Source organism: Miniopterus natalensis, chromosome X (genome assembly GCF_054644295.1).
Source record: "Miniopterus natalensis isolate mMinNat1 chromosome X, mMinNat1.hap1, whole genome shotgun sequence".
Taxonomy (NCBI): Eukaryota; Metazoa; Chordata; class Mammalia; order Chiroptera; family Miniopteridae; genus Miniopterus; species Miniopterus natalensis.
Window position 1 is genome coordinate 98,234,972 of NC_142103.1, and position 22,732 is coordinate 98,257,703.

Consider the following 22,732-nt stretch of genomic DNA (forward strand, 5'->3'; position numbering starts at 1 on the left):
AAGCAAGAGTTACTTTATTAGTGGAATAACTCCAAATTCATTTTAATTTATACATGAAAATTTTGCAAATAGGGCGCTTGGTTATTGTGGTAGATTTCAAAAATAGCCACAGTACTTTCAGCTCTTCCCATCAGGAATGTGACTTGATTTGCCAATAGAGTGTGGTAGAAGTGACATTGTGCATGTTCTGAGCCTGGGCCTCAAGCAGCCTTGCAGCTTCTACGTTTGCTGATCTTGCTACCTACCCATGTTTACTGCCACTCTATGAAGAAGGCTGGGCTAGCCTTTTGGATTATGAGACACATGTGGCCCAGCTGTCTGCCTTGATCTGACCCATAGCCTGCTAACCACCAGACATGTGAATAAGGCCACTCTGGGTCATCTAGCCCCAGCCAAGTGACTACAGACACATAAGCAAGCCCTGCAGAGCTCAACCAAACCAGCCTAGACCAGAAGAACTACCCACTAAATTTTAAGCCACTAAATATTGGGGTGATTCATTACACAGAAAAGGTTAACTGATCAAGTTCTTTAAAATAAATTTCTAGCCATATTTCAAAACAGATACTAGCAGTTGAGAATTGTTGGTTTAAGCACAGATATCATAAACTAAAGCCTTCTTAAAAACAAAATAAAACCTTTTTGATGGTCCCAAATATTGTTATAGTTCAAAGTCTTACCATCTCAATTAGGCCCCATGAAAGTACCAGTTCAGAGAGGCTTCCTATGGATAACCTTCAGTCCCAGAAGACCATCTCCCTTCCTCCAATCCTGGGCTTGTCAGGTTGATGTTGGGTCATGTGGTTTAGGAAAAAAAGTCACCAAGGTGAGTGGCCCAGAACCACCCTCAAGAGACAATCAGGGGATGGAAGGAAGAGAAAAAGAGATGATACACTTAAAGATTACAAATGCTAACCAATAGCCCCAGAAACCCCTCAGGGAAATAGAGGAGTAATGCCGTGGAACAAGAACTGCAATGTGCTAGGATGTGGTGTCAGTTCTGAAATATTCCACAGCAATGGCCATGGCTGTCTTCTTAAGAAGATAGGGCAACCAAGACACAGGTGGTAGGACTGAAAGATGTCCACCCTCACCTTCCCGCACACTTGGGAAACTTACAGACGGAGACCCTGGAAAGGAAGAAAGTAATAATTACAGACTAAATTAGGGCCAAATGAACTACCTAAGAAAGGAAAAATTAATTGTTACAACTAAATATCTCCAGCAGTAGTTCTCAACCTTGGCTGTACATTGCAATTTCAACATAGTGAAATCAACTCCTGCACTCTTAATCACAACACTGCTGACTTTATTTACTAGGAAAAAATATTCTGCATTTGGAGTTCCCACCAGTTTTGACATAAGCCATTTCTTTTGAAGAAAATGCTGGTAAGCAAACATAGCAGCGGATTCTTTGGCTATCTTAGCATGTGGATGCTTGAGTTTGTTTGTGGTTTTTTTTTTTCTTTTCTTATTTTCTTAGTAAATCTGGGAACCTTTGAACTTTGAATAATTTATTTTCTCTTTCTCTCAGTGCCCTCTAGTTATACAAACACAAAAAATAATTACAGAGGCAGTATTTACATCTATATGTCTATGGCCTTTTCATTTGGTATTTACAGTGGAAGTGAATGAATTAATTTAGTTCATTTTACTTCTTGGGGAAAAGTATATGTAATGAAATGGGTTCCCTTTTAGTTGACTCTGGCAAGGTTTTATAAGGAGCATATAAAGGAGAAGAAGAGAGAAAGAAACCTTCTTTGTAGTCCTGAGAAAATATGTTGGTCAGATCCTAAACAATTTTTCTACATTTGTGGTTAAACACATACTAATTACATTCCAGAAAAGAGAATGTTTTACTGAGACACTTTATGAGTTAAAGAAAAATCCTCTCTACACTAGTGTTTGCCCTTATTTCCAATTGAGGACCTGAACTTCTTTCCCAACAGCTTTCCCAGTCTAAGAATGTGGCCAGGACACTGGATTCAGGCTCTAGGCTGGGACCTCCATTAGTTGCTTTCCAGGTAAAATAAAAACATGAAACTTTCAGATCAGAGTTGACATAAAAATAGTATTATGTGCCAATTGGGAAGGAAGATGTTTTTCATTTAAAGATAGGGACAAACTGAACAACAGAAAGAGATGGGGAGAATCAATGGTCCTTATGATGCATCCAGAAGCTGCACTAAAGCAGCCAGGTAGAGAAGTCTACCCTTCTTGTCAGAAGTCCTTTATCTATGTTTTACTGCCTGGACTATGACATGCAGAAGAATCAAGGCATGGTTTGGCCTGTTCTTGAATGGCTTTGGTTTAGAGTAATTCCTTTCTAAAAGAAGACAGGGGAAGCAGTAGGAAGTTTCCAAAGAATAATTTAATAATAAATTTTAAAAGTTACTTTGCACCTAGGGGAGCTCCTTTACTCACAAATATTTCTTAATAAACTTGATTTTTTAAAATTGATTTTTTTTAATGAAGGGACAACAGGTGGCTCAGATGTTCATTCGTCTCAGAGAGGGAACAGTTTTAGGATCATAGAAATGCAAATGTCAGTAGAATTTGTAAGAATGAATTTTTCTGGCTTCCTGGGAAGGTTAAAGGTGGCCTGCTGCTGCTGCTGGTAGAACCCTGAGAGACCCAAGGGAAGGACGAATTTGAGGTCCTCCTGCCCACTCCAGTGATTCTGGGATGTCATTCCGTGTCTGTGACTTTAGTCTTCTTTCCCCCTACCTCAGGCTGTGGGCTGTAGCCCATATAAACTGAAACTGCAGGATGTGGGCATTTGATACAGTCTGTCTCCAGCCTTGGAGTATTCCAAAGTTCATTTGCAAGTTTTTCCTTTTAATTCAGGACACATTTTCCCATGGAAAAAAGTTTCAAATGGCATTTAGGATTCCAGGTTTGTCCATTAAGGTTTACTTCCTCCACAATACTGCTGGGAAAAATGCATTTGCAATGCACAAGAGTGGTAGTGAATAAAGGTTAATATAACTCAAGGAGATGGTTTTAAATATTAATCTTAAATGCCAGTTCCCAATGAAATGCAAGAAAATGTAGAGAAAGAGTCATGGGTTGACAGAGACATTGGAGTCTACAACTGGAATATCTGTCTCTGAGGATTAATGGTACTGGTTCTTTATTATGCCCAATATTACTGGAAAGATTCACCCATTCCTCCAAAAATAGTATTTTTGAGCATCTAAATTCCACTAGGCAATATTATAGCAGAGATGAAAGACCTAGTCCCTACTCTGAAGGATCCCTTAGAATCGCAGACAAGAAAGACACTGTACTATACATGGTTTTCAGGGGGACTTATACCTACTCCCGAGATACACTGTTTAGTGCCTGGGGGTTCAGAAAGCCACAGGATAGATGTGGAACACTAATTTTACTCAATAATTGTTTGGGGGAGATTATTTTATGTTAAATTATGTATAGAATAGTGTTAATTTTATAGGAATTTTAGGAATGATACATATGATCAAAAAGAAATCATATCTATGGAAGGCTGCTTTGGGCCATACCCAACTCTACCCATTTCTGTCTCCACCTGGTTCAGATCCCCTTAGGGGTACTAGTTCATCCTCTGCTCTTGGAAGAACCACTGAAATATAGGCAGGCACAACATGTGGGCTATGGAAAGGGAGATGGCTAAATCACCTTGGGCGATTTCAGGAAAGGTTGCTCAAGGAAGGTGATGCTTAAACCAAGGCTTGCAAACAGACTAGGAATTAGGCAGGTGAAACAAGTCATAAAAGGCTGTAGAAAGAGAACAGTGTACATAGGTCTTGAGGCGTGTGAGAGAGCATGCTGTGATGAGCAAATGGAAGCAATTTTGCATGACTGGAACACCCAGTTGGTACAGGAGATTTGAGAGGCAGATGCATCATATTGAGTCCAGAGTTCTCTCTTCTAGCCAACAGGTGGTGCTGCTGGCCCAGGGCAGTTTGGTGACTATCCAGAGCACCTGGCTTTGGGAAATTTTCGAAAGCAGACGGTGGCATGAGGATGGCCAAGTATAGAAGGGAGACAATTAAAAATAGGCTTTTGTAACTCCAGGAAGAGCTATAATCATATCTGCCACTTGTTACTTTGCTCTGAAACTTTGAATGAGATGAAGTATAATCCCTACAAGCACCTTCACCAGGATGTGAAGTTAAGAAATTAGAGGACAAAATATTCTCTTTCTCACCACTGAAAAACACCACCTCTTCATGCTGAACTGCCAACACATTCAAGCAAAGGTGTGAGAAATTCTGCATTGTAACTTCTTAACCTGCCACAACTTCCAGCACTTGTTAATCCATCACCTTTTATGATCCCAGAAGACATTTATAACCCTCTACTAGGAAATGAATATTTGAACAATGTCATTGACAAACAATGCTGGGTAATAAATATATCAGTCATAGGCAGTCAAGTTAATTAGCAAAAAGTAGAATCATTATAAGAATTGAAAGAGAAAGTAAAAGGCCTTACCTACCCCCCTGTTTTGTCAAGCCATAGGACACTGTTGGTTCTGTCCCTAGTCTCTCTTCATAGTTTATAGTGTCATATTTTGGTGGTGGCCATCTCTGTGGATTGGTTTTTGTTCCTTCAAATCAAAACTAAGTTTCCTTCTACTTTGGATGACCTAAACTGAGATTGTAGCATAGGTCACAGAATATCTTTTTTTTAAAAAAAATATATCTTTATTGATTTCAGAAAGAGGAAGGGAGAGGGAAAGAAACATTAATGATGAGAGAGTCATGGATCAGCTGCCTCCTCCACACCCCCTACTGGGGATGAGCCCACAACCCGGGCATGTGCCCTGACCAGGAATTGAAGCCCGATCGCCTGGATCCTAGGTCAATGCTCAACTGCTGAGCCACGCCCGGCTGGGCCACAGCACATCTTTTAAACCTGTATGATAACCTAAAAATGCCACTCCCATGTTTAGTTTGGGGTCATTATTTTCCAACCCTTGCAGGTAGAATCACCTGATGGTAAAAAGACCGGGTTTGGGAATCAGACAGAACTGGATCCAAGTCCTAGCTCTGCAACATCCAAGCTATACTCTTAGGCAAGTTATATAAATACTCTAAGCCTCATTTTCCTCATTTATGGAACGAGCATAATAATTGTGCAGTATCAACTATGACAGAGTAATTAGCATAGTCCTGCTGAGCACATAATAAGGGGTCATTAAATGACTTTCAATGTTAACGTCCTGGTTTTTGCCTAATCACAGGGCCCAAATATCCTCAGCCCCTAATGCCAATGGACAGGCCCCTCTCAAACACATTATACTGATTATGTATGATGCAAAAGTACTTAGTCTGCTGTCTTAACTCTCAAAGTTTAGAAGAAATAAGTTTCATTGTTTTTTTCCAGAAACACCTTTCCTTTGTGACCTGAATGAAACCACTGGAGGATAAATAGATTGGAAGAAAAAATATACCCTGAGTGAATATTTTTTGAAGTTGCTAAAATAAGATGTTGAAAACAAAGACCCAAGAGAAATGTTAACATAAGCTATTGGTTTTATATTTACACCTTCACTCCAATAGCCACCCACTACTGAAATTATAAACGAGTGTATAAAATGCTATACTGGGAAATGGAGTAAGGTTAAAAACATCTTTTGATACTTGGTTGAGTCTGCTTTCATTTGCCAGAGGTGAACTGATATTAACCAAAGTATTCCAAGATATGAAAAATGAGGGTCAGTCTCAGAAAAAATGGGGTAAGATTAGAGGGGAAAGGGTTTTAATTACCTGTAACTGATAGCACCATTTCCTTATGAAGGACCCTGAGTTTTGCTCACACACTTCGAACACCAAGTCCTGATGATGATGATGATGATGACAATGATAATGATAATAATTATAATAAACAGTAAATATTCAGCCTTATCATGTGCCAAGCACTGTGCTATACACTTTATTTTCATTATATCATTCAATCTTCACAACAAGCCTATGAGATTTTACTGAAGAAATAGCAGCTTAGAGAGGTGTAACCCCAAAATGTTTCTCCTGGCTAACAAATTCCTACCAATCCATCAAAGTCTAACTTAAATCTCACCTCCTTGAGGAAGCTTCTTTCCCTTTCCTTCTTCACCTCTTCCATCCCCCATTCACTTTTTCTTTGATCATTTGATCATTTTGAAGCCTGTTTTTCTGTTTTGTTTTTTTAGTAGACACACTTAGAGACACAGCCACACACCAGTTTTGATTTGATTGCTCTTTCACTGAATGCTGGTTGGATCTTTGGATATGGCTGCAATACCGTAAAGGTAGGGGGAATCCTCAGTTTTGCCCCCAATACAGGGCAGGATATAGGGAGATTCTGTACTTACAGAATCTGATATAGGCCTACACATCTAGTAAATTGCAATGAATTAGATTTTTGCCTTTTACCAAGTTTCAGGTTTCACAGTTATTGTCTGCTTCATACTTTGGACCAAGGGCTGAGAAATGTCACTATCCTACAGGGAGCTCCATCCACAAGAATGCTGTGGAACAGGAAAGGAAGTCATTTTTTATCATTCAACTCAAAAGTTGCCTTTCTCACATGAATCAAAGGTATATCTTATCTCCCAGTTATTTTTTCTGAGTCCATCAGTGGCTGGGCCTGCCACCCTCCTACAAAAGGAGAGTAGACAAAGAGAAGCAGAATGCAATTTGGTAGCAAAGAACATTTTTCCCTGGCAGAAAATGGAGTGACTTTTAGCTTATCTGCTGTCACCTTGTTAATGTGATCATTGTTCTTCAAAATAAAATCTCCTCTTTTTACCCATGATGTCTTTGGTGTAAAAAAACCAAAAAACAAAACCAAAAAACAAACAAACAAGTACATGCCAAGAGGAGAGGGGCAGAAAGGGGAAAATAAAAGGCCAATTAATCAAGAGAAGCTACAAATCAACTTCTTTCCAAGGAAAAGCACTGGATACGCAATTATCTTAATTTTCCCAGGCAGCCATTTTCCTTGCTTTCCAAGGTAGGCGTGGAAAGTACTAGAAATCCGTGGCTCCTGTCATCACTCCTGGCTTTCAGAGCAGGAGCTACAGGTCTGTGTTAGTAGAGATGAGTAATTTATTGCTCATTTAAGCCAAGGGCTCTGTGGTTGTTGATGTGTGCCCCTGGCCTGTTCTCAAGCACGTTCTTATTTTCAAATTAATCATCCAGCTCCAAATTGCTGATGAAGGTTTCCAGGGATAAAAACTTAGATGGAAGAGGGATCCTAGTTGTTAATGGCTAAATGCCATCTACAGCAAGCATAACACAAAAACAAGGCAGTTAGCGAAGAGTGAGTTACTCTATCTGGAAGAAAAATCAAAATTTCCTCTTTGCTCTATTGTAGGGTAGTGCAAGAAAGGAGTATATATAACATTCCTGGGAGGCCTCAGTTCTTCAAAGTTGAGTAAACGTTTGCACTTTTACCTTTATTAGAGTTTGACATTTGACCTTTAGATGCTAAAGAGCCAATCTTGTTTTTCTGTTGTGAGAGAATATAGCTGAGATTAATTCCCTTCTCCATCTCCTTTCTGCCATTTCAGGAGCCAGTGGCTGTCACCACACTCAAGGTCAATGATGTATGGCAACATGCAAGGCCATAATCCCTTAAGAGAGTGGAGTTTCTCAGTATTCCTGATGACCCAAAAAGAAGCACGGATGAGGGAGGGAGCCATTCTATCCAATAGAGTATCAGAAGCATGGGTGGGCTTCAGAGAAGACTAGAAGATTCTTCCTTGTACACAGATAATTAACTTCCACCTGAATTTACCTACAGATGGCTTGTGTAGGATAAAGAGAATGCAGACAGCAGATTACAGTTGCTGATGACTTCCTGCAGTCTTATCCTTTCCTAATCTTACCATCTCCTCTACCTCTCCATCCACCCCCCCCACCCCCCCGACTGAGAGAAGGCAAGAATCAACCCAAAGCAAATAGGCTCTAATTTTCTGCAAAATTTTGGCAGGTACTTTTTTTGTTTTTTGTTTTTCAGTTTTAGTTAGTTCTCACCTGAGGACATTTTTTCCATTGATTTTTAGAGAGAGTGGAACAGAGGAGGAAGGGGAAGAGAGAGAAACACTGATGTGAGAGAGACACATCGATTGGTTGCCTCCTGCACACTACCCAGTGGGGCCGAGGATCGAACCCACAACCCAGGTACATGCTCTTGACTAAGAATCGAACCCTTGACCCTTCAGTGTGCGGGCTGATGCTCTAACCACTGAGGCACACCAACCAGGTCTTTTTTTTTAGTTTTGAAGATCATCAGAGTAAGCTCATTTTACCATATTCTAAAAAAATAAAACAAAATACGACAAAACCAACTAAACATAAAAACCCACAAACAAAAATACAGCTAAAACTTGGTACACCTTAACCTATTTACCCTAATAGTTGATTCAAAAGTCACCTCCTCCATCTATCCCAGTTGACTAGCTGAGCCATCCCATGAGGGAGAGTTAGTCCCTCCTTCCTGTGGATGGGCTCCGACGTACCCAGTCTTTTGGGTGCTCATGGGTCAGTATCCTCCTGACTCGGAAGTCCTCAAGGGCAGAACTGTGTCTTAGTCATGTTTGATATATAAAGCCCACCACCAAGATGTGACTCCAAAAAGTTTAGCTCCCCAATGCTTACTTCCTTCAAGGCCCATGACAAGCAGTCAGGGCCCTACAGAATGGGAAGCGATTCAGTTGGGTAGCCAGGAAAGAGGCCAGATCTGGGACAGAGCAGCTCAAATATTCTACTGAGGAACATTCCACAAGAGACAGAGACTAAGAAACTTAGGAGGAATTTCTCAATGGCGAGATTTTGTGTTGTGCCGAGTTTTTCCTGGCTCACTTCGGCATGCTCAATTCACTGTAACATTTGGCTGGATGCCCTCCCCTAGGCACACTGCTGGTATTTTCATGTCCCATCTGCCAGTGCCTTTGGAGGACATTAGGATAAGTGGGTGATCCAGAAAGGACACCCACTGTTCTGGCCCTCTGCCTAAGACATGCGAATGGAGGGCAGCTTCACAGCCACAAAGCTTTTGCCTGTGCTAAAGTCATATTATTTTAAATATGATTATTATCCATAGCTACTATGGATTGAGCAGCTACTAAGCACTCTATGCTAGGTCCTTTGACTGCATTCTTCCATTTCTTTCTAATTTAAACAATACACAAGGCAGATATTATCACTCATTTTAGAAATGAGGAAGTTGCAATCCTGTAACTTTCCCAAAGTCACACAACTGATAAGTGGTAGAGTAATTCAAACCCAGATCTGACAGATACCAAAGTCCCTTTTCCCCAAACCAGGCTGCCTCTCCAAAACCTAGAGGATGAAATTCATAATAAGCCCACATAATAAAACCAATGCAAAACATCTTTCAGTTGCCTCCTGCACACCCCCACCAGGGATCAAGCCTACAACCTGGACATGTGCCTTGACCAGGAATCAAACTGGTGACCTTTTGGTGCATGGGATGACTCTCAACCAACTCAGCCATACTGGCCAGGTCCTCATATTTATTTTTTTAACTAAGCATTCAATTTAAGAAATTTTAAAAAGTTAAAATCTCAAGTAAATGAATATAAAATCAGATAAATTAATGGAAAATACCAATAAAATGGACAAAACAAACTTTGCCATAAAATGATGGCAGCCTACACCTTGCTTTCTCTGAATATGGAGTTCCCAGCAATGAACTAAGGGGCCTGAGCTGACATTCATACTGATATGAATGCTTTGCTTTGGGGAAATATGAATGTCCAGAGATCTGGGCATAAACAGTAGCAGTAGCTGTTGGGTCCCCTGGCCCCTGACTATGAGTTGGCATAAGGGTCTAGGCCCTGAGAGCTTGCCTGATCAGCTTAAGTGGTTTCACACCTGCCGAGGCCACCAGGACAGCCTTGGAGGCTGGATGTAACAGGAGTCTCATGCTCCATTTTTCCTGAAGACCACCTTATTCCTTTAATGTCTACTCAGCTATAGTCTATCAACTTTAAGATCCTACATTGTCAGCATGCAGCTATGCCTGCTCCCAGGTTAGGAAGATTCAGCAGACGTTAAGGAAGAAAGAAAGCACAGAGTTTTATTTTCCCCTGAATTATTCCTATGCTTATAAGGCAATCGTATGAAACAATTGTTCCATGGCTTTAAATCTCATAAATAAAACTCCCTTTAAGACTCCAGTTTGAAAGATGGTGAAGATCAGAGTAACTACATTGTTTATGTAGTAAACACACACCCAAAACTATAACATTTTTATAATGAAACCTGATGTAATAAAATTTGTGTTGAGGCAAAGCAGTAATTTTCCCCTCAGCTTTTATTGTGCTGAATGCAATATCTGCCAAGGCCTACTTGGAGGCATCTTTGATTAAGGGCCTGGTCTCCCCATTTATGTGCTGTCCAGAGTTGGCCGAGGGTGCCATGACCTTGCTCACATTAATGCCAGAAGGTGGCCAAACTCAAAGTGCCAGCAGCTCTGAGAAGCTTGGGCCCCCTGCATGTAGTCCTGCAAGCTTCCCCCATCCCTCCCTGGCCTGCCAGCCACCCCCATGCCTTGGATCTCCAACTCTCCAAGGTAAACTGGGTCAAGATATTCTAAAGGCCTTCTCCCCATCTTTCTCCTTGAGCTTGGACTGGAAACTTCTGGAAGGCACCTGGAGGGGCCTTATTTCTTTGGTATTCCACCCCATTACTTAGTCCTTCGGGCCTCATGAATACTTTCTGGCTGTTGGACACTCTCCTCTGAATCCACTGAAACTTATGAAAATGTATGGACTTAGGTCCTTAATTGTCTCACTTGGTTCCCCGAGGAAGTTGGGGATTAGAGTGGGAGTGTAGTTCTTACTTTTTACCTAAGTCAGTGATTTTCAACCCTGGCTGCACATTGGAATCCACCCGAGAAGCTTTTTAAAAATGCATTGATACCTGGGTCCATCCCCAGAGATTCTGAGTTAATTAGTCTGAAGTGTGGCCTGTACATCAAATAATGCTTATTCACCATAAGTATATATGATATTAGGGATTTGGATTTAAGCAACTTCGCCCCCAAATTTGGAAACCACAATGCCCTGAAGAAACTGACAGAGGTTCAGTAATACCCACCAAAAACTGCCTGTCCACAAGCATGTTTCCTTCCCCTCCTAAGGATCTTAGGTAACAAAGCATACATAAACTAGTGCCTCCCCATCACGACACCTGGGAAAGCAACACTCAGAGGGTATGTTCTGAGATGGCAGGGCGGAAGAACACTTTCATGCAACAGGGCTGCACACAACCATATTGGGAGTGGTTAGGCCAACACATGGCCCTTGGAGCGTGGCCAATGTCATGCGCTGGCCTCCACAGAGACGGTGGAGGCAAATGTACAGTAAGGTGGTCTAGCTGGGGCAAGGAGAGCAGCAACTTCAACACTCACACTGCCCACCCCTGCATGCGCCTCACCACCAGGGGAAGGGGTGGAATCCATAGAAAAAATATAAGAAAGGCCCTGTCCCTTTCAGGAATCCGAGTTAAAATGGAAGGACTAACCCCAATGCACGACAAATACTGCAGAGTTTAACACTTTTCAAACAGCGTTCCATCGTGTGGCCAACCTTCCATGATAAAGGAATGTCATGAAAGAGAGAGGAAGACAGATGTCAAGACAGACTCCCAAACAGTTTGAGACCATTTAAGATGGAACAGAAACTAGATATTGGGAAACGTGGATCTGAAGACTCCCAGTTCAGGGCTGTTTTGAGCCACAGAGAGATAAATAAATCTCTCTGAGTACTCTCAGGGTGAGGGTAGGATACTGAGGAATTCCAAGAAGATAGGAGAGGGCGGGGGGGGGGGGGGAAGAAAGGGACAAGCCAGTGGGGCACAGTGCAGTCCGAGGCAGGACCCAGACCTGAGCCTACTGCGGCCTCTTCCCAGCAACCCTGGGGAACCCTACCTTGAAACCCTAACTTGGGCTACCCTCTGGGCCCTCTTGGAAGACACCCAAATGTCAGAGTGGAAGAGGAGGAGGGGAAAAGTCTTGTCCTCTCTGTCTTAAGTAGTCCAACACTTCAGAAGGAGCAAAGTTGCAAACATGGCGAGCCAGTATAAAGAACCCAAAGTGCTCAAAGCTTTGTAGCCGCTGACCCCAAATGTCAAGGTCAACCCTGCGGGTCAGGCACAGTCGCCCTTGTTCATGTCTGTTCCTGTGCAACGGCTCATTTTCTTCAAAAACATACTTCTCAGTATCCCCAGAATAGGAAGCAACTGCAGCTCAAGCCCCTCTCCATTAGATCTGGCCTCCCCCAACTCCCCTCCCCCTCTGTCTTGCCAGGAAATGCTGCAAACCCCAAATACCTGCATTCTTGGGCATGCAGCAGGCGAGAGGCATGCTTGGATTCCAGCTCTGCTTCTTAGGGACAGGCCTTTTCTTTTATCCAAAGCCCTCTTGGAGTCCCAGAGAGCTGAAAGCTGATCTGCTTAAGTCAGCAGGCAGAGCAGGGGGGCGGGAGGGCGAGAGAGGGCAACCTTCAGCAAGGATGGTGGGAGATTTTCACACAACATCTGTGCTGCCTGCAAGACTCCCCCATGGAAGGGGAGATGGTCTCACCCAATTGCTGGGCCAGCAGCTAATCCCTCTGGGGTTCACTTGAATGGCAAATCAGGACTCCAGGGCAGCCTCGGACACACCCTGTCTCCAGAGGAGGAGCTTAGTACTTTCCTTTTCAAGCCCTGGAGGAGTTCAGAATGCAGTGGTACTTTTTTACAGCCTTGCTGCTCCAAGTGCAATAGGCCAGGGGTCAGCCATCACCTAGGAGCTTGTTAGAAATGCGGACTCTCAGGCCCCACCAGCTTGAGAAGCTCTGCCAAGTGCCACATGGCTATGGAAACCATTAGCATGATGCCAGAGCAGGAAACTGGACAAATATTAAAACTCAGGGAACCACAGCAGTCCAGCCCCTATGCTGACTGTCCAGTAATGGGAAGGAATACATCCCATTCTATCACCCCATGGCTGCCCCACACTGCCATCCATTCTTCTTACCAGGCTGGGACCGATGCACTTGGTTGTGAAATTTTAGGTTGGTGTGAGGGTGAGCTGTTCAACGGGTCTGCAAATGTTTACACACACATTGAAAGGATGGGGGGGGATACAACTGGAGTTTTTCTTTGCAAGCTGAAGATCAATTTCTGATCCTTAGCTACCCCCAACACACATACCACCTGTATCAACATGTTAGGCTCTGGCGATGCCAATAACAATAGTAATAGTACATGGCAAGGATCCTTTAAGCCCTTTTACAAATATCAACCATCCTGGAGCCTACTCAGATCGTCCTCTTGGCAAGAAAGGGAGAATTTAGGGACTTCTACAGCTTTGCTCTAATAACCTTTATGTCATCATGGCATATGCTTCATCTCCCACCTGAACCCAGCAACTGAATCCATGTGCAAAAGCTGGATGGGTTGATAGAAAGAAAGAAGAGAAAGTAGTGGAAAGTTGGAAAAGAGCTTTTACTTTTGTCATCCAGAGAGAATATTGAAATAACTAATAATGAGGTAGATGGACTTGCTTTCTTCTGATATTCGCCAGGTCTCTGTTGATAGCATCAGTTCTCTGCATTAGATGCTTCTGTTCCTTAATCGTGTGGAGCAAGAGCCAGAATAGGTGACTTCATTTCTGAAGAGCAATTGAATGGTGCTGAGGTTCGGGGATGCATTAAGACAGCTCAAATCAACAGAAAGTCTGGCTAGAACCTCGGGGAAGTTACCTAGACAGAATCTTCAGCCTTCCAAGCATCTGTTAGTGGCATCAGTGGATAGTGTGGTCATTGTCTAAAATACTGTAAATTGCAGTGCTCCTACCTAACATTTCCTTTCCATTAGCAGAGGGTCTGGGCCCTACATGAGGGAGGAAATCAAAGGGCTGGAGAGAAGGTGGAGGGAAAGCCAGCCAAGGATGAAGACAGAGGAGAGAGAAAGCAAAGAGGGTGGCCCTGGGCTTTACTAGGATTTGTGTGGCCTCATAAAAGCAACCATGGTGGGCTTCTGAGTAGAAAAACCAAGCTGAAACAGTATTTAAAAATCTTCTTCAGATCCCTAGTCTCGCCTCAAACAATCACTCATGAAAAGACTCTCATGAATGGAAGGAAATGATGCCATTGTTTTATTTTCTATGGGAAGTTGTAATAGTTTTTAAAAGGTTAATCTCCTTCTCAGTCCTGCTTTTTTCCCTTCCAGTGACCCCAAACTGAAAAGGAAAAATATTTGCACTTGGTGTTTAAAAACCACAGTAAATTAGTTTTTGTTGTTCATGGCAAAGCTACTATTTAGCTGCTCAGAATCAAACCAGATGTCAGGGAAGAAAGAAGGCCCCGCATCCCGTGAACTTGCCTTTTACCTTTGCAGAAGGGCTGAGGTGAAGGCTGGGATGGGAAGATAAAATGGAGGGAGTTTGGTGGTCAACAAACTGACGTGTGGTTTTGATGCAGCCACTGGTTCTATCTTATTAGGATGCTGTCTATGAGATTAGAAAGCAACAGCTCTTGGAGCCTGGGTACACAATACCTCTTGACTTCTAGAGTTTCTTATGTGGACACTAGGCCAACAGAACTATTCCCATCATTGACAGAAACCAGAGTGAGCAATGGAGAAGAATGGAAAAGAGAATTAAAAGACAAAAGCAAAACCAAAAAAAGAGGTCAGCAGGACTTACTGGCACACTAAATCTATCAGAGAAGGCAAAAGAAAAAAGGAAAAGAAAGGGAAAAGAAGAAAAGAAAAGGAAAAAGAAAAGAAAAGAGAAAAGAAAAGAAAAGAAAAGAAAAGGAAAAGAGAAAAGAAAAGAAAAGAAAAGAAAAGAAAAGAAAAGAAAAAAGAAAAGAAAAGAAAAGAAAAGAGAAGAGAAGAGAAGAGAAGAGAAGAGAAGAAAAGAAAAGAAAAGAAAAGAAAAGAAAAGAAAAGAAAAGAAAAGAAAAGAAAAGAAAAGAAAAGAAAAGAAAAGAGAATGAAACTCTAAAAGAAATAGAATATATTTTCTTTCTGCAGCCTTCCGGGAGAGTATGAGGAGTAGATTCTTATTCAGTCTTCTTTTTCTTTAGCACACCACCCACAACAACTCACAGCTTAAATTAGGCAAAATGAAAAAAAAAAAAAAAGTTCCCACGGGCCTAGTCTATTTCTCACTGTTTCCTAAACTACACCATGAGAAAGCAGGAAGTCCTTTCCACAATGAGATGTTTTTTATCCACTCAACCAACATTTACTAATCCTCTACTCTGGTAAGATATTTGTGTGAAACCAGAAGGCCTTGGGTTCCATTCCTGCCCATGAGAAGTTTACAGCCTATTGGGGTAGATCGACATGTTCATAACAACAGTAACAGTGATAGGTACCAGTTTTCAAATTTTAATGAAGTGGGGAAAAATTAATGATGTGCTGGTGACTGTGTTTTCTACATAGAATCTTATTTAATCTTTACAGTAGTGCTGTGCAGTAAATTTTGTTATTCCCATTTTACAAATGAGGAAACTGAGGCCAAGACAGTTTGGGGAACTTGACTAAGATCACAGAGCTATTAAGCTAGAGGGAGTTGGCCCTAGCTCGGCAGCTCAGTTGGTTAGAGTGTCATTCTAATACGCCAAGGTTGTAGGTTTGATCCCTTGTCAGGGCACATACAAGTAGCAACCAATGAATGTATAAATAAGTGGAACAACAAAATTCCCCCCACACACACACACACATTCTCTCTCTTTCAAATCAATAAATAAAACTTTTTTTAAAAAAAGCTAGGAGTTTTTGTTTTTATCACTGATAAAGCCCAAGTGCCTAGAATAGTGCCTGGCATATAGTAAGTGCTCAATAAATAGGGTACAGGGAAGGGTTTTCCGGAACATGGGGGGGGGGGGGCGGTTAATAGGTTAACACTTCTGAGCATGAGGACTGTGAAATATTAATTAAATTATAAGTTTGATCAAATATTGCACTTTGGAAAGTTTCATAGAACTCAATGCCTCAAAAGAGTCTCTCTTTTCCCAACCAGACAGACCTTTGCATTTCAGAACACACACACAAAAATGTAGTAAGATACAACTGCTTAAAAAGTTCTGAGAGTCAGCACGGCATGTTGGACTTCAACAAATTTTCTAAGAACTGTGAGTCCTTTTACTTAAACCTCTGCTTCTTATTGTCTTTGACAGATTGTGTGGCTTGTTCCTGAACTTGGTCAATGAATATTTCCTAAAAAAAATCTAAGGAAGGAAATAAAGACAATGAGCTAGAGTGAGTGGTTCCCATTGGTCAAAGGACTGGCTGAATTAAAGTTACAAGGATCCACCCTGGCCGGGTGGTTCGGCTGACTGGAGCATCCTCCCATACACCAAAAGGGTGTGGGTTGGATTCCTAGTCAGGGCACATACTTAGGTTGCGGGTTTGATCCCAGGTTGGGGTGAGTATGGGAGGCAACTGATTGATGTTTTTCTCTCTCTCTCTCTCTCTCTCTCTCTTTCTCTCCATCTCTCTCTCTCAAATCAATAAAAATATCCTCAGGTGAGGATTAAAAAAAATTACCAAAGATCCACTTAGGAAAACTACAGTATCTCAGGTCCCACTCTAGACCCACTGAATCAGAATTGCTGGATGTAGGGCCTGGAAATTTGTGTTTTTAAAACTGCCTAGGTAATTCTGATGTGTAGTCAGGTTTGGGACCGTTCTCAAATTCCTCTCTCCCCCAATTCTCTCTTAGGTTGGATTCCTTAGAAGCAAAGTCTAAGACGGGGATTCTTGTTCAAGTGATGTTTGGAGGGGATGCTCTCAGTAGAAGGGTCACAAGGAAAGCAAGGTGCAGCAGAGAAAGGAACTAAGTAAGGATATGCCCTCAGCTGGAGATTTGGTTCGGCCTGATCTTGCAGGGAGCTCTGCAGTACAAATTGTATCACAGAATTGGTCTCACCTTGAGGCAAGAGGGTTGGTGGGGCTGGCATTTGGCAGACAGCAATTCTCTGGGGAAGGGGCAGCCAACACTTATAGCAGCTGGAGGAGGGGTGCACAAGCTGGTAAAGGAGATAGTAGGCAAGGCGCCAAGAGCATCCACTGCCAACTCCAACCTGCTAGGCTGTAGTGGAGTCAGCCTCTGCATTTTTGTAGCTTTGCTCTCCAATGAAGTCTTAATGTCTAATGTCTACACTCCCTTTGTTGACTTGGCCTGAGTTTACCTTTTACAGAAGGGTCTTGGAGAAGAGTGACTTGTAGGAAGGCTTTCAGAATCCTATATGGTCATTTCAGTGACCAGGGCCACTGAGCTGGCACACCTTGTTACCAATACATCTGCTGGGGTTATCATTTGCAAGCTAAATTGTGCCAGGAGTTGGCCCAAAGTCAGAGTCCCAGAACCATTCTCACGAGTTTCAGCTATATTCATTCATATGCTCCATAACAAGTGACTTAGGGAATCTGGCGGTCCACACCCTTTCTTCTCCCTTGACAAATCAAGATGCGGGCCACTGAACTTCCTTTGGCTCATTCTCAATGACTCCTAAATAGGTCAAATCACTTTGGAGACTAGCCAAAAGCTAATTTTGTATTCACCACTGACCTGTTTTATTTCTCTGGCATTTCAGGAAAAAGTTGAGTGAATGCTTTTTCTCCTTGTTTGTCTAAGTCCCTGTATCTTGGAGTGAAATTTGCAGCCCAGGCCACTCTGATTTATTCAGGGATGCTGCTACTTTTCAGTGGATTGCTACCCAAGTTTACTTGCTGTCATACGCTGGATTCCTATACATATGTGCACACCTATGGAAAATTAAAGGGCCAGTAGGCCTTGGCTTGGGGTTGGCTTGCCCCACAGCTATTCCAGTCCCCAGTAGGCTTAATGCCAGGGTCTGTTGAAGCAATCCTTACCACATGTCAAGAAATGGGAGGCATCAATGATAAAGTACACCCCAGTTCCCCACCTGTCAGTTGCTTTTCATTGGCAGATAAGCCAAGTACAGTCTATACAGCACTCCATCCCTCCATAGAGCCCACAGCTGCTCAGTCTCTGTTCTCATGAAGGAAGCGGCACCACTTTGGTTTCTTATATTGTAGCAGAGACCCAGGAAGGGAAGCAGGAAAGGAGCAAAAAGTGAGGAGTGCTGGAAAAAGGGAACAGTATGCTTTCCTTTTGTGGTTTATTCAAATCCAAGAGGAAGTTCAACACTTTCAATCAGTCAAAGCCTGGAGCTAGAAAAATAAAAGACCCAGGCCTGGCTCAACTGTCTCTCCAGCAGTTGCTCTGTGGCAATGCCTTTATTTAATTGTAAGATGTCAATCCCCTCCTCCCTCTCACCCTCAATTTCACTGTTTGTTTTGTTTTGAGACAGTATTTGTTGTTTTTCCTTTACCTTCATATACTGAGAAATATCTGCAGATGAGTCTGCTTGACAATCTGGCCCTACCGTAAGAACAGAAGTTATAATACTTAATAGGGTTCTCCTCACTCTTCCTACTAATCTGAAGCTATCACGTAATGGAAGTTCATCATGGCAATAATATAATAATGATAAAATTAATATTCTATTAATTTAGCAGATATTTATTGAGCACCTACTATGTGTCAGGCATTGTTTTAAATGCTCTGCATGTGCCATTTTAGTTAATTCTCACAAGTCTATGAGGTAGATACTAGTATTATATCCATTTTACAGATCAAGAAACAGGTGCAAAAGGTTAAATAGCTTGCCTAAGGCACTGGAGGTGATAAATGGTACAGCCTGGGCTCCTAACCACTATGCTAGATTACCCCAAAATACAGATGAGGGAACTTACTATCATGCCTCAGGAAGCACAGACTCCCCATCTCTCATCATTCACATCCCAACCCCAAGGCAACAGTAAGGCAAGTGCTCACTTTGGCAGCACATGCACTAAAATTGGAATGACACAGAGATGATTAACATGGCCCCTGCACAAGGATGACATGCAAACTCGTGAAGCATCCCATATTTTAAAAAAACAACAATGATAAGGCAAGACCAGGATTGAAATCCTAGTTACCCACAGGAAAAGCCTGTCACTTGCTTTGCTGTTTCAAAAGAAACATTCATGTGCACACATAGGGGTGTGTGTGTAAAAGAGGGGGGGTTGTGTCCATGGGTGTGTGCATGCATGTGCGTGGATGAGTGACTACATATACCCTCTTATGCAATGCTCTTCCTTGATTCTGGATAAGGGGTTCCCATTCATAATAAAAATTAAAACCAAGAATCTAACCTCTCTACCTTGCATGACTCCCCACTGCTATTTCCACAAACTGAGATAAGAAAGGCACTGATATACCCTTTGGGCAAGGCTGGGACCCTTACTCTGGGCCTGAGCTGCCCCTCAGTACCAGAACTTTCCACTTGGCAGGTGCTCCAGTTTTGGCAAGAACAATTACCAAGTACCTGAATCACCACAGGGAGTCCAAAGATAAATTCATACAAATGCATGTGTTTTGGAAGAAGGAGCCAGAGTCTGTTGAGCCTCAAGTAGTGCCCCAAGTTCCCAATTGGGGGCTTCTTGCCCTCCAGGTTGGCATTCTCTCTTTCTCCAATGCCCTTGCCTTACTGATACAAAACACCTTACTTTGACCCTTTCTATGACCAAAGTGAAAATACTTGATAATGGTTAAATGTTAGCCTTTCCTAGGATATTTCCACTTTAATAGCAATTAAAGGCCTACTGCTTGAAAGGAAAAACCTGGAATGGTGGAACTAGAGGTATCAGTCAGCAGATAGAAGAGAATTTGGGCATGGAAGAAGAGGAGAAACCATTGGGATTTCTATAGTTCTAGAACTAGCTAACACTTCATTTATGATTTCATGAGGATTCTAGTAAAAGCAAAATTATGTTTTACCCAGAAAAGGGAAAGAACATTAAAATGGTCTTAAGAACAAGACCATTCAGGGGCAGAGAGACAGCATTACATAATCTCCAAGGTCCGTAATAGTTCTAACACTTTGATTTAACTTTTTTAAATCTTTTGATGACTGTGGCTCCTTTAATGTGAGTGCTGAAGAAAAGGCTTGGCTTCCCCAAATCAGAATGTATTAAATATGGTGGTGTAATTGCCCTTACTTATGTAATTCCTGACTCTAAGAGTTGAGTGTATTAATTGAAAGGCATTTTGTGCCTGTTTCTTTTTCAGTTTTTTAAGTGGCTACTTAAAATTTTTAATTACATAAAGGGCTTGCATTATATTTCTAACGGACATCACTGGCTTAGAAGGAACAAAATCAAAACACTTCAAATTGATGTTTTTATAAGTGAGGATTATAAAGTATTGAAAAGAAAATATGAATTTTTAACCAGATAAGAAGTGAATTAGCTCATGATGGTTTGAAGTAAGTTAGCAAAACTCCTCATCAAGTGGGTCAACTTGGGGGTGCCTGTTCTTTGGAGGTTTCCATGTTAAAGCTGGTTGGGGTGTTCTAGAGGAGTGCTTCTCCAGTTTTGGTCAGGGGATCCCTGGAGGTCCCTGAGGGCACTTTGGGAATCTGCAAAGTCAAAACTATCATCATAATGACATTAAGACATTCTTTGCCTTTTTCACTCTCATTCTCTTCTGAGTGACATGTGATACCATACCAGCTATAATTCAGAAGCAAATATGTGAATCCAGCAATCTTATATCAGGCTAGTCTGCTATTCAAGAAATTTGCACACACAAAAAGTAAAAGAATACCTCTTTTCACTAACATTTGCTGTCTTGGAAAACATAGTTATTTTTCCTCAAAATATTTTATTTATAAATATATAATACATACAGATAGATATAGATATAGATATAGATATAGATATAGATATAGATATAGATATAGATATAGATATAGATATAGATATAGATATAGATATAGATATAGATATAGATATATAGATATAGATATAGTAGAGTATGTACTAATTGTTAATTTTGAAAGAAATTACCAAGTAAATCTTTTTTCTCAGTTTAATCCCTAGTATGATAAACACTGATATAATTCATACAAACTAAAGATCTTTGGGGTCCTCAATAATCTTTAAGAGTATAAAGGGGTCCTGTGATCCCAGACTTGGAGAAATGCTGTTCTAGAAGGACTTGGTAGCGAATGTTGTTGATGGTCCATCCCATAGCTCCTCTGCCCATATCTGAGTCGTCCACAGCTGTGGCGGACAGTTTCCCATCTCAGACACTCGGGTCTCCATTGTTCTGTCTGAGGCTTGCTCTCATGCTGCAGCACTGTCAGTGAAAGCCCCAAATTAGAAACAACCAAATGGCAATTAACAGTAGACTGGAGAGATAGATAAGTTCCAGGGCTTTCACACCAGAGAATGCTATCCAGCAACAAGGACAAACAAGCAACAGCTACATACAACAATGGGGGTGAATCTCACAGATAGAATGTTGAGTGAAAGAAGCCAGAGATTAAAGAGTACAGGTTGCATGATTCTGTCTTTATAAAACTAAAAATCAGGAAAATCTAATCTATGATATTAGAAATCAAGATAGTGATTTCCTTTGTGGAGGAAGAAGAACCTATGTGCGCTTCTGGGAGCTGATAACATTCTAGGCCTTGACCTACCTGGTGGGTACTCATTCATTTCTTAATAATTCATTGATCTGTATGATTTGAGCACTTTTGTGTACGTATGTTAGACATCACTCAAGGTTAAAAAATCAAATATTAATTATTGTTTTTACACCATGCTCTGCTACGAACAGGAGGGGATAAAATAGAATTTTCAGACATTGCTTATGATTTCTGCCTTTATATCAGTCCTCCTGAGAGGTAAATAATAGAAGATTTAATTTGGGGTAGGCAATTTGGGGTTGGTTGTTTGGCTTAGACAGCATGATGACTTGTTTTTCATTTACTTTGAATGCCGTTATTTACTTAGAATGCACACAGCATGTTAGTACCCACCACTCCTTACTATGCTACACTGGTTCTGTCCCACATTTAAGCTATCTGCCTGACCCTGATGGCACCTGAGTTTAAGGCCTACAACATAAATGATGATTCTAGAGGTGATTTGAACTATTGTGCAAAGGAGACACAGCTCATTGCACTGACAGTGATGGCCAAGTGTGCAGCTAGAGAGGAATGAAGACAAGGTGCTGGTATGAGGAAGAGGAGCATGGAAGATAGGAGCGAGCCAAGTTGTGTGCTGTGTTCCCAAAAGCCCTCCGAGGGAAAAGGTTAGCAGACAGACTGACAGGCCAGGATTTATGCTGAGGGCATCGCTGTCTAGAGGACATCAATGTGACCTTACCAGCAGGCCCTTGGGACAATTCTCCCATCAAGAGGTCACTTTTTGCTATTCTTATTACTTCCAAAACCTGAGTTTCCTGTCAGTCACAACTCATTTCTGCGTCCAGTCATTCACATGGATCTCTAGGGGGAGACTAAAGATCTTTCAAAAGACCCAGCACCCTAGCTCCACCCTAACCAGGAGTAAGCTATACCTCCTAGCTTCACCTCAGTGTCACCTCCCCTCTCCCCCACTCTTCCTCACAGAGACACATGCACAAGAAAGGTGGGGAAAGACCCTAGGCTTCACCGCCCAAGCTGACTCCACTAACAGCAAGGAAAGGTAGGAAATGTGGTTTAGTAGTGTGCCCAAGAAAAAGAGAACATGGACACTGGTAAGCAGTGTCTGTCTCTGCCTCACGTTAATGCCCGTCCTGCTGGCTGGAGAGCCAACACTCAGCAGGAGGCATAAAAGAGGCTACTGAGATGCCCTCTGCTCTGGCATTGAAACTC

At 41.9% G+C, this 22,732-nt stretch overlaps 1 protein-coding gene and 1 non-coding gene across 2 annotated transcripts in view; one reads left to right on the plus strand and one right to left on the minus strand.

Annotated features, from left to right (window-relative positions):
- The window catches only part of NHS (NHS actin remodeling regulator), a 327,136-nt gene that overhangs the window by 77,979 nt on the left and 226,425 nt on the right, over window positions 1-22,732 (minus strand). The gene's annotated exons all lie outside the window — the stretch shown is intronic.
- Window positions 18,851-18,957, plus strand: LOC148090642 (U6 spliceosomal RNA). The gene has a single exon (XR_015713795.1). It is a non-coding gene; the product is annotated as a U6 spliceosomal RNA (small nuclear RNA).